Source organism: Hylobates moloch, unplaced genomic scaffold, assembly GCF_009828535.3.
Source record: "Hylobates moloch isolate HMO894 unplaced genomic scaffold, HMol_V3 SCAFFOLD_4, whole genome shotgun sequence".
Lineage (NCBI taxonomy): Eukaryota > Metazoa > Chordata > Mammalia > Primates > Hylobatidae > Hylobates > Hylobates moloch.
The window spans coordinates 47,455,277-47,464,797 of record NW_026652279.1 but is presented as its reverse complement, the minus strand read 5'-3'; the positions used below and the strand labels follow the sequence as shown (position 1 = coordinate 47,464,797).

Genomic DNA, 9,521 nt, shown 5'->3' with positions numbered 1-9,521 from the left:
GGCATCTCTGTAAGATAATTACTTAAAGACTTGTTTTCTTTGTGCTGTTTGTTCTCAGCTCTGCTCCTGACAGGTGAGATGAACTGCGTGTTTGGCCCATCTCTACACCTCATTCCTGACTGCCCAGTGTAGGCCCTCACCTCAGAGAAAAAAGTCCTTCTTCCACATACTCTTTCATGATCCAAACTAAAACCCAATGCCTCTGAAACTCCTTAGGGTAATATTTCAACATTTGGACTATGCATCAAGGTAAGAAGTGTTTTAAAATTTGAGCTAACTTCCACTTAAAATATATGCCTTCACTGTTTTTCCTTTTTTCCCATTACGAAATAGGAGAGCTTTGATGTATTATGGTAACAGCAGCAACGAAAACAATCACCATATATTGAGTGCTTACTATGAAGAAGGGTTTGTACTAAGTGCTGACTATGTAGCAGGGTTGGTATTAAGTGCTGTATGTTCATGATCCATTTTATTAAACTTTCTCTTATCAGGAATTTGTTGTTGTTGTGTTTTCAAACATAAACAGATATGTTTTGAAGCACACTGACCAGACAGTATGATGCATAAGATCACAGGGTTAGAAGAGAATTTTACTTTTAGATTAAAACAGGAAAGGTTAAGGAAGCCTCATTGCTAATAATCTCAATTTGCTGAAGACTTCAGTCTATGCATAGTGTTTACATTGGTACTTTTTTTTTTTTTTGAAGTAAGAGATTCCCTAAGAGAGACAGTCATGTATGTTTTTAGCTGAAACATTTCTGTCAGCTGTAAACATGCCTGGAAGTCAGCTGGTCTTTGCTATCCTCATGCTTTCAGACAATTTATAGAGGCTATGATAGGCTGGCCAATCATCATTTAAAACGTGTCCACCTCTCACCTTTTATGGGAAGCGTGCCTTAAATTCCAGATGGTATTTTGGCTGCTAAGAAGTTGAAACTTCACCTATGTTAAAATGATCTGCTGTTTGAAACTTTCACCTTCTGTGTGTTTTTCCTCGAGGCAGGGTCACTGATGAAGCCTTTTTATTTTCACACTCTTCTAATCTGTCTATAAATTGATTCTTCACAGTTGTCATGTTTCTCTCCATAGCATATATAGGTATATTGTTTGTGTGCATGCAGTATTGGTTCTACCATTAATTATCCATGTGACCCTGGGCTTTTTAAGTGTTTTCATTTCTCTGGGTTTATTTCATTTTCTGTATGTGAAGAGTTGGACCAGGCACTTGCCACATGGTCCTTTGTGGATTTAGTGGTCCTGAGTCCATGGTGGACTGCAACCCCTGAGGACTCTAGTCCTGGCCTTGTCAGTGAACGACCCGAGGGCAACCTACTTAGTCACTGAATGCATTAACAGTCTCACATTTTAAATAAGACAAAGTATCCTGTTCCCTTCCCTGCCACAGAACAATGGTATGTTACTTAATAAAGAGAAATGTTTGCAAAGCACTTGGGAGCTCCTTAAAGGAAGATGCTCCCTATAATTATTCAGGTGCTGTGATGGTGGAGTGTAGGTATTTCAGAAACTGCCTTACTAAATGGGGTATATTTTCTGTATGAATTTGAAACGCAGTCACTCAGCAGGAATGAATGATTGTGTTTTAAGAAAATTTTTTTCCCACTATTTTCTTGCATATTACTTAGAGCAATCCCAAAATGGTTTTAGATGTTATACATAAAATGGATGAGGTCTGTCGATTGTTGCTCTCCAAGTAAAGAAACAAAAAGTGAAGATAAATGGTCAGAGATCGTTTTCCAGGTTTAAGCCTATGGTCAGGAATGGCAAGTCTGATTTGTCAGAAGGGGACACAAAGTAAAAAGTGGATACTTGAATTATAACATCAAGGGGAAGGTCATGTAAGTTCCTTCGCTTTAAATGATCCATTTTGGGCCTATACAGATGTAGGAGTCAGATATGAATTCCATTTCCTTGGCTGAGTGACTTGGGCATGTCATTTAACCTCTATAAGCCTCAGTATCCTTATCTATAACTTGAGAATAATATAGTAAGTACCTGTCTCATGAAGGTGTTTTGAAAATTGAAGAGATAAAGCACTTAGTACAGAGCATGTGGTCATTTTAAGAAAAATTAAACTGTTCCATTCATCACAAAGGAACCAAGGATAAATGAAACCAACTGCGAAATGACTTGCATGGCATATGGAAGTCAATCCTGAATTTTTAAAAAATTATTTCAGATAATCAGTAAAACAAGTGATTTTATTGCAGCTATGTAATTCAGAGTTAAGAGTATAGTCTACTCTCTCAATTACATATGCGAATGGCAAGAAGTGGTATATGGATAAAATGTCAGCACAGAGCACAGACAGAGGACTTCCTAGGAAACCCATGACTGAGCACTGGAGGCGCAGAAACCAAACAGCAAGGGAAGAAACTGAGGGGGAGGCAGTGCCCTTTACTGCCTTGCCAAAGGTGTTGGGCATGGTAAAGGTATATGTTTTTCTCAATTTTTCAATGCCTGCTTATCACCTTCTTCTCATGGACCAGCTCTGACACTTAACTCTACCATGACTGAAAAGTGGAAAAAAAAAAAAAAAAGGAAGAAAGATCCTGCTTAGGTTAGAAGATGCAGAGGGTTCTACCTGAAGCTCACAAAGTTCAAGTAAAAGCCATCCTAATGGGTAAAGACACCCCAATTTTGAATAGGAACCTCTTGCACTGGGGGCTCAACAAGAACCCACTTATTCTACTGATTTTTCCCCCTCATTTTAACCAAGGCTTCTCCTGAGCTGTGAAAAGGACAATGAATGCTGTTATCAGGAGATTTTTCAGAAGCACTGTTCCTACCTGACTCTCCTGTTCTCTCTGCCTCCCCATCATCTGCCCTAGTACAATGCCCTCCTCTTTCGTGAGTACAGTGACGGGTCAAAAAACCAAGACAGGGTGCTTGATGAGACAGCAGGCAGCAAGGAAGGAGGGGAAAGAGGAGAAGGCGGGTAGCAGAAGGTGGCCACTGGTGAGGAAAGCAGAAGGAATACTTGAAAGTGAAGGTCCTCTGAATGGGGAACATCAAGATAGGACCAGAAAATGGGGAAGGTTCCATATTAACAATGGAAGTACATTCAGATGGAATTATATGGAGCTTTTAATGGCTGCAGAGTCTAGTCTCCATCAAGAGACGTCTGTTTAAAAGGGGGCCCACACGGTGGGGTGCTGTGGCTCATGCCTGTAATCCCTGTACCTTGGGAGGCTGAGGCAGGTGGATCACCTGAGGTCAGGAGGCTGAGACTGGCCTGACCAACATGGTGAAACCATATCTCTACTAAAAATACAAAAAATTAGCTGGGCGTGGTGGTGGGCACCTGTAATCCCAGCTACTCAGAAGGCTGAGGCAGGAGAATCAGTTGAACCCGGGAGGTGGAGGTTGCAGTGAGCAGAGATGCCACCACTGCACTCCAGCCTGGGCGACAGAGTGAGACTCCATCTCAAAAAAAATGGGGGGCCCACACACCTGAGATATCAGTGGTGTGACTGCCTGCTAGCCTTTCTGTTCATTCCCTGGGATGTGATCCTGTTGCCAGCTTGGACTGTGAGGCTAAGAGGGACTGCCTATTGGGAACATGCTGCATTCACAAAATATCTGTGGCTTCAGTGACAACTAAGATATTTTAGTTTTAAGCAGAACTTTGGAGAGTTTCATCCATGTTACTTGACTTTTCTTAAAATTTTGTGAATAGAGTGGATATTAACATCCCCAGAAAATAGCACCTCCAAGTAGAGAGTTGTACTAACATCTTGAAGCTCATCTAAGAAGTAAGTAACACCTGAGAGTACAATACTAGCCCAACCAGATTATCTTCCTCTCCCTTGTTAACAATTCCTTGTTCTCTGGATTATGCTGCAAAATGTGTGATACTACTGTAACACATATTAATGGCTTTGATAGTTTTACAGCATTCATAATTAAGTGTTTTCACATAAATTATGTTATTCAATTCACAGAGCAATCATGTAAAGTAAGTACTACAGATCTGAAAAACTGAGGCTTAGGTCGGTTATAGAACTTAGCCAAAGTCACTCAGTCAGAAAGTGGTAATATCATGGCCTTCTCACTCCAAGCCTTATACTTGTTACTTTGCATCCACTGGCTTGATATAATTAATAGTCCAAGCTCCATATGAGGATTAACACATTATCTTCATATGACTATTATGGCCCAATCACCAACACTGTTATGCTACTATTGTTACTATGTCTATTTACATTGAATTCATGGCTGAAATAGCTGACCTTCTCAAAGTAATAAGCAAAATTACCATATGTGTAGAGGATACCAATGGGCTAAAAACAGTCGCCAATGAACGGGCTGTTGATAATATGATTCAGAAAATGCCAAAACATTTATCTCTTGTGGGTAAAAAAAACCCACAAAAGTGTGAACACAGATATGTGTACAATATATTCTCTAGCAAATAAAAAAAGAAAAAACAAAGAAATTTAAAGTCTTGCTGTGAAAAGAATGTATCTGTGTATAAGTCCCTTGAATTAAATTCTCCTGGAAAGCGTGTTCACATTTAAAAATTTTCTTTTATTTATTTTATTTCAATAGTTTTTGGAGATCAGGTGGTTTTCGGTGAATGTGCACATTGACCAAATAAATGGGCATATGAAAGTGTGAGATACATGTATATATATGTGTGTGAAACGTATGTCTCTGTGTGTGTGTTTCTGCTCTCACAGAGTTTACATTCTAAAGGGAAGGTGTAAAGGTAATACATGATGATATGAATAATACAAGTCAGTACTGCTAAATACCAGAAGGGATACATTTGCCATATGACCTATGTAATTTGGAAGACTCAACTTACCTCTTATATGTGAGTGATTAGTTTCTGTGATATAATTTATCCACTACAAAATCAAGCTTTGATCCATAATTTTGATTTACTTTTTCTAAACAGATTCTTATTAGTGGAATTTAAAAAAAATGTTATGTAGCAAAAGCAACCTGATGCCATTCTTCTAATTACCCAGGCTCACCTCTCTAGGGGATTGATTCTCAACTTCAGCATGGACCAGGGCTTGTTACACAGATTGCTGGGCTCCATCGTCTGAGTTTCTGATTTAGGATGTCTGGGGTGGGGGTGAAGGGTGGGGGAACATAATTTGCATGCTGCTAGTGTGTGGATCACACTGCTCCAGGGTTATCTTTGAATTTGCCCTATTGCTTGCCTTCCATATCCACGTTGACACCAAGGCTTATCCTTCTCATATTCTCTGTCTTTCCCTTTCATTTCCATTCCTTTGACTTCTGCTTTTTTCTCTTGATGGAAGAGGGTAGAGGGGAGCACTGCTTTCTTCCCTGACAGGATGGTTTGTATTATCTTTGTTTTTTTTCTCTCTAATTCTGTTGCTTTCAAACATGCCCTTAACTCTTAGTTTCCTTTCTCACAACTTTTATGAAGCTGCAGTAAGCGAATGAAAGAAACTCCTAGAGATAAGGAAGTCCTCCGTGGTTTGTTTAGCAGTGGATAAAGACTGGTTAGGTGAGGAATTTTCTTTTACTGTTATAAAAATTGTTAAGGAATAAAAAAATTCTTGTTATGAAGAATATTCAAGAGCAATCTAAGGAGTATAAAATAGTTTCAGCGTTTAAATTCCAAAGAGGAAGGACACATGTCAAGCGTGTATTATTCAGAGACAGGAAATACAGCAAAGAAACTAAGTGTCTCCTGGGTAGTAGGGGCAAAAAGTAATAATGATGAGGATTTTTTATTTTTCTAATTAAGTAACACTTTGCCTCTTCTGAAAAGCTCTCACATGCATCATATGTTTACATCAAAAGGCAGAAAAAATCATTTTTATTTCAAACTCAAAGAAATAGAGGGTTGTGAAATTAACTGACTTGTTGAAGGACACACAGCCATTTAGAGGAAACAAAACTGGATCCAAATCATCTAATTACAGTAAATCGTCTTTCATTTATGCCTCTACTTTAAAGTTTTGGGTTATAATCACTGTGAAATATGCTTTACAACTAAATCTTCCTTGATTCTTAAAGGTAGAGCTTAGCTCCAAAGTCAGTATGACGGACTACTTCTTTGTCTCAAACATATATATATATATATATATATATATTTTTTTTTTTTATACAGAGTCCTGCTATGTTGCCCGGGGTGGAGTGCAGTGGTGTGATCTCCGCTCACTGCAACCTCTGCCTCCTGGGCTCAAGTGATCTTCCCACTTCAGCCTCCCAAGTAGCTGGAACTATAGGCATGCAGCACCATGCCTGGTTAATTTTTATAGTTCTTGTAGAGCTGGGGTCTTGCCAAGTTGTCCAGGCTGGTCTCAAACTCCTGGGCTCAACTGATCCTCCCACCTTTACCTCCCAAAGTGCTGGGATTACAGGTGTGAGCCACCATGCATGGCCCCAAACACTTTCTTTCATGAATGTGTATCATTAACATAGAGGAGTATGAGATTTTAATTGGAATCTGAATCTTAGAATTGATTCTCTTCATTTTTTTTTTTTTTTTTTTTTTTTAAGAGATAGGTACCCAGGTTGGCCTCAAAACTCCTGGGCTCAAGTGATCTTCCCGCCTCAGCCTCCTGAGTATCTGGGACTATTAGTGTGTACCATCACACACAATTTATCTCTGCAGTTGTTGAAAGCAACTACCATCTATATTAAACTTTGGAGTTACTGAATTGCTAAGACAGTTACTCTGCAGGTCTATTGGTTTGCATAGTAGCTGGGATGGAGAGAACTCAAATTTCCTTCTTTTTAACTTTGTCAAACTATTCTTTTTTTTCTAGGATTCTTTTTGGTTAGAGTATGGGTGGGAACACAGAGTCCAACTCTACTCTTACAAGTATCCCCGTGCTCTCTAGAATCTTTTTATACTAACATTTGGACTTTTTGCTTCGAATTTTTATCACTTCCACTGGGCTCTTGGAAAGTTTTGAGGCTTCATTTTCTTACGTTTTCCCCAGAAATTGAAAAGAACTTTGTCTGGAAATGCGAGCTACAATGAACCCAGGTCTTGAATTATTTCCACGTGTTCTGGCTGTCTTGATTTTTGAAAATCTAGACCAATTGTTCTAAAACATTGTTAGGGGATCCTTCAGTTAGACAGTAGTCATGAAAGACCGATAGGATTTCCAAACTGCCACTGCCAAATAATTCTAGAATGAAAGGGAAGAGCATTACTTCTTTTAAATTAGGTGCCTGATTGATATATGCACATTATTATTTTCAGATGGGGCTATATTATATACACCATTACAATAACATTCATAATTTACTGAGGATGTTCATAATTTACTAGAAAAGTGAAGTCCACATTTTAAGCATAACTCAGATTTATAAAATGACTCTACCTATAGCTTTTGCATCTATGTCTGAGTGCATAAATCTTTTGCTGGTTTTCTTATGTCCAAATCTAGTTATCTTGGTTAACCACAGAATCCTTCAGTGAATCCACTGGAGAAATGTATTTATACACCACGAGGATACTTTTTTGGTAGTACACTGAAAATTTTATGTTGCAAATTTAAAGACTTATTTTATTATGTGATCTAACAGAATGTGTGAATTTTATATCTGACAGGTCTACTTGAAGAGATGTACAGAGGGGAGAGCAGATACGTTTATGGATCCAAGACCAGCAAAGTCAACTTTGGCTAAGGAGATACTTTCACAAATGGTCTTTCCTGCACCCCTCCCCCATGCTCCTTAATTTAATGGCTTATAAATCAGCTATCTGGGGGAGGAAAGGATATAAACTATGTGACAGCACTCTATAAATCATAAGATGCTACAAAATAAAAACATTACTATTTGATTAATTCACCTAATAATGGTGATATGCATACCATATGGAAAATTTCTCGTGATTTACCTCTGGTTATTAGTACATTCACATTTATCCCAAATAAACAAAGTGACTTACCACTACCCAAATTTCTTCATAAATTCAGTAGTGAGTCACTCTGTTTATTTGGAAGTGTGAATACTGTGATCTTTAAAAACTGATTCTGATAAAAGTACACACATTAATTTACATAATGTCCTGACTTACATTACCCTGCAAAGAAGGCAAAGTTTATCTTAAGCAGTGTTCTATTTCAGTTGTACAGTTCCATGTTTCATGCCTTGCCTCTATCTCTGTTGCTTTCCTTCCCTTCAGTCCCCAATCTAAACTTTGCTGTTTTATGTCTTCTCTCTTGGATTCCTACTAGCTGATCTGAGAAACAAGGTTGTTTTGAGAAACTAATTTGTTTTCATGTATCAGAATTTGAGTATGTAACTTTTCCCTGCTAAATTATTTGTCATTTAATAAGGGTATTCTGAGGCCAGGCACAGTGGCTCATGCCTGTTACCTCAGAACTTTGGGAGGCTGAGGCAGGCAGATGGCTTGAGCTCAGGAGTTTGAGACCAGCTTAGGCAACATGGTAAAACCCTGTCTCTACAAAAAATAAAAAAGTTAAATGAGCGTGGTGGCATGTGCCTGTAGACCCAGCTACTTGGGAGGCTGAAGTGGGAGGATTGCTTCAGTCCGGGAGGCTGAGGCTGCAGTGAGCCGAGATCATGCTACTGCACTCCAGCCTGGGCCACAGAGCGAGACCCTGTCTCAAAAAAAAAAAAAAAAAAAAAAAAGAATTTTAAATATAATGATCATCACTGTTGTAGGTATTCTTAGGTCCAAGAGAATCTAGGTGAAATCACAATCGCTTAGGTGCTCACTTACGTGGAGGCACATCCATGGAATGCCCAATTCTATGGGAATTCCATATCTCTGTCCCACTATGGAGCTATGAAAAAGGATTGGCTAAGAGGTCAGAAGATCTTAGCTCTGGAATCATAGAATCCAGGGATGAAACACGATCTTGCCCACCTTGATGACTGAATCCTGTGTACAAAATCCCTAAAAATGTTCATCCATTCTCTCCTTGAATGCGTCTAATTACAGAAACTCACTCCATTTAAAGGCAGTCTATCTGATACTAGAGCAGATCTGATTGTTAACAAAATTTTTCTTTTATTTTGTGGAAAGAATCTCCTGATAGCATCCAATCATTGGTCTAGTTCTACCTTTTGGAGCCAAACACAAACTGAATGTCTCCTCCTCTTAACCATGTTAATAATAGCTACCACTTATAGAGCACTTATTATGTGTTAAGAAGTACTCTAAAGACTTCACATGTACTAATTTATTCTCAAAACACTATAAGGAAGGCGTATCATCATTATTCTCATTTTATACACAAGGAAACTGAAGTATAGACAAGTTAAGTAATTTTTCCAAGGTGACAAGGTTTAGTAGTGGCTAAGCCTGAATTTACACCCAGGCCACCTGGCTCTAGAACTCAAGCTCTTCCTGACTACAGTATGCTGCCTCTGAAACACAAATACTTGAATATGGCTTATATAACGACCCGAGTCTTCTCTTCTGCAGTCTGGACATCCCTAGGACATCCCTTCTCCATAAAGGGTTCCTGTGATGGTGTCTCTTGGTGGCAGGGTGCTTTGTTCTTATGGTGGGAGGAACACAGTTG

The 9,521-nt window shown here is 38.8% G+C and overlaps 1 protein-coding gene across 11 annotated transcripts in view; it reads right to left on the bottom strand.

Annotated features, from left to right (window-relative positions):
* Window positions 1-9,521, bottom strand: part of ZBTB20 (zinc finger and BTB domain containing 20) — a 787,576-nt gene that overhangs the window by 24,661 nt on the left and 753,394 nt on the right. The window lies entirely within an intron of this gene.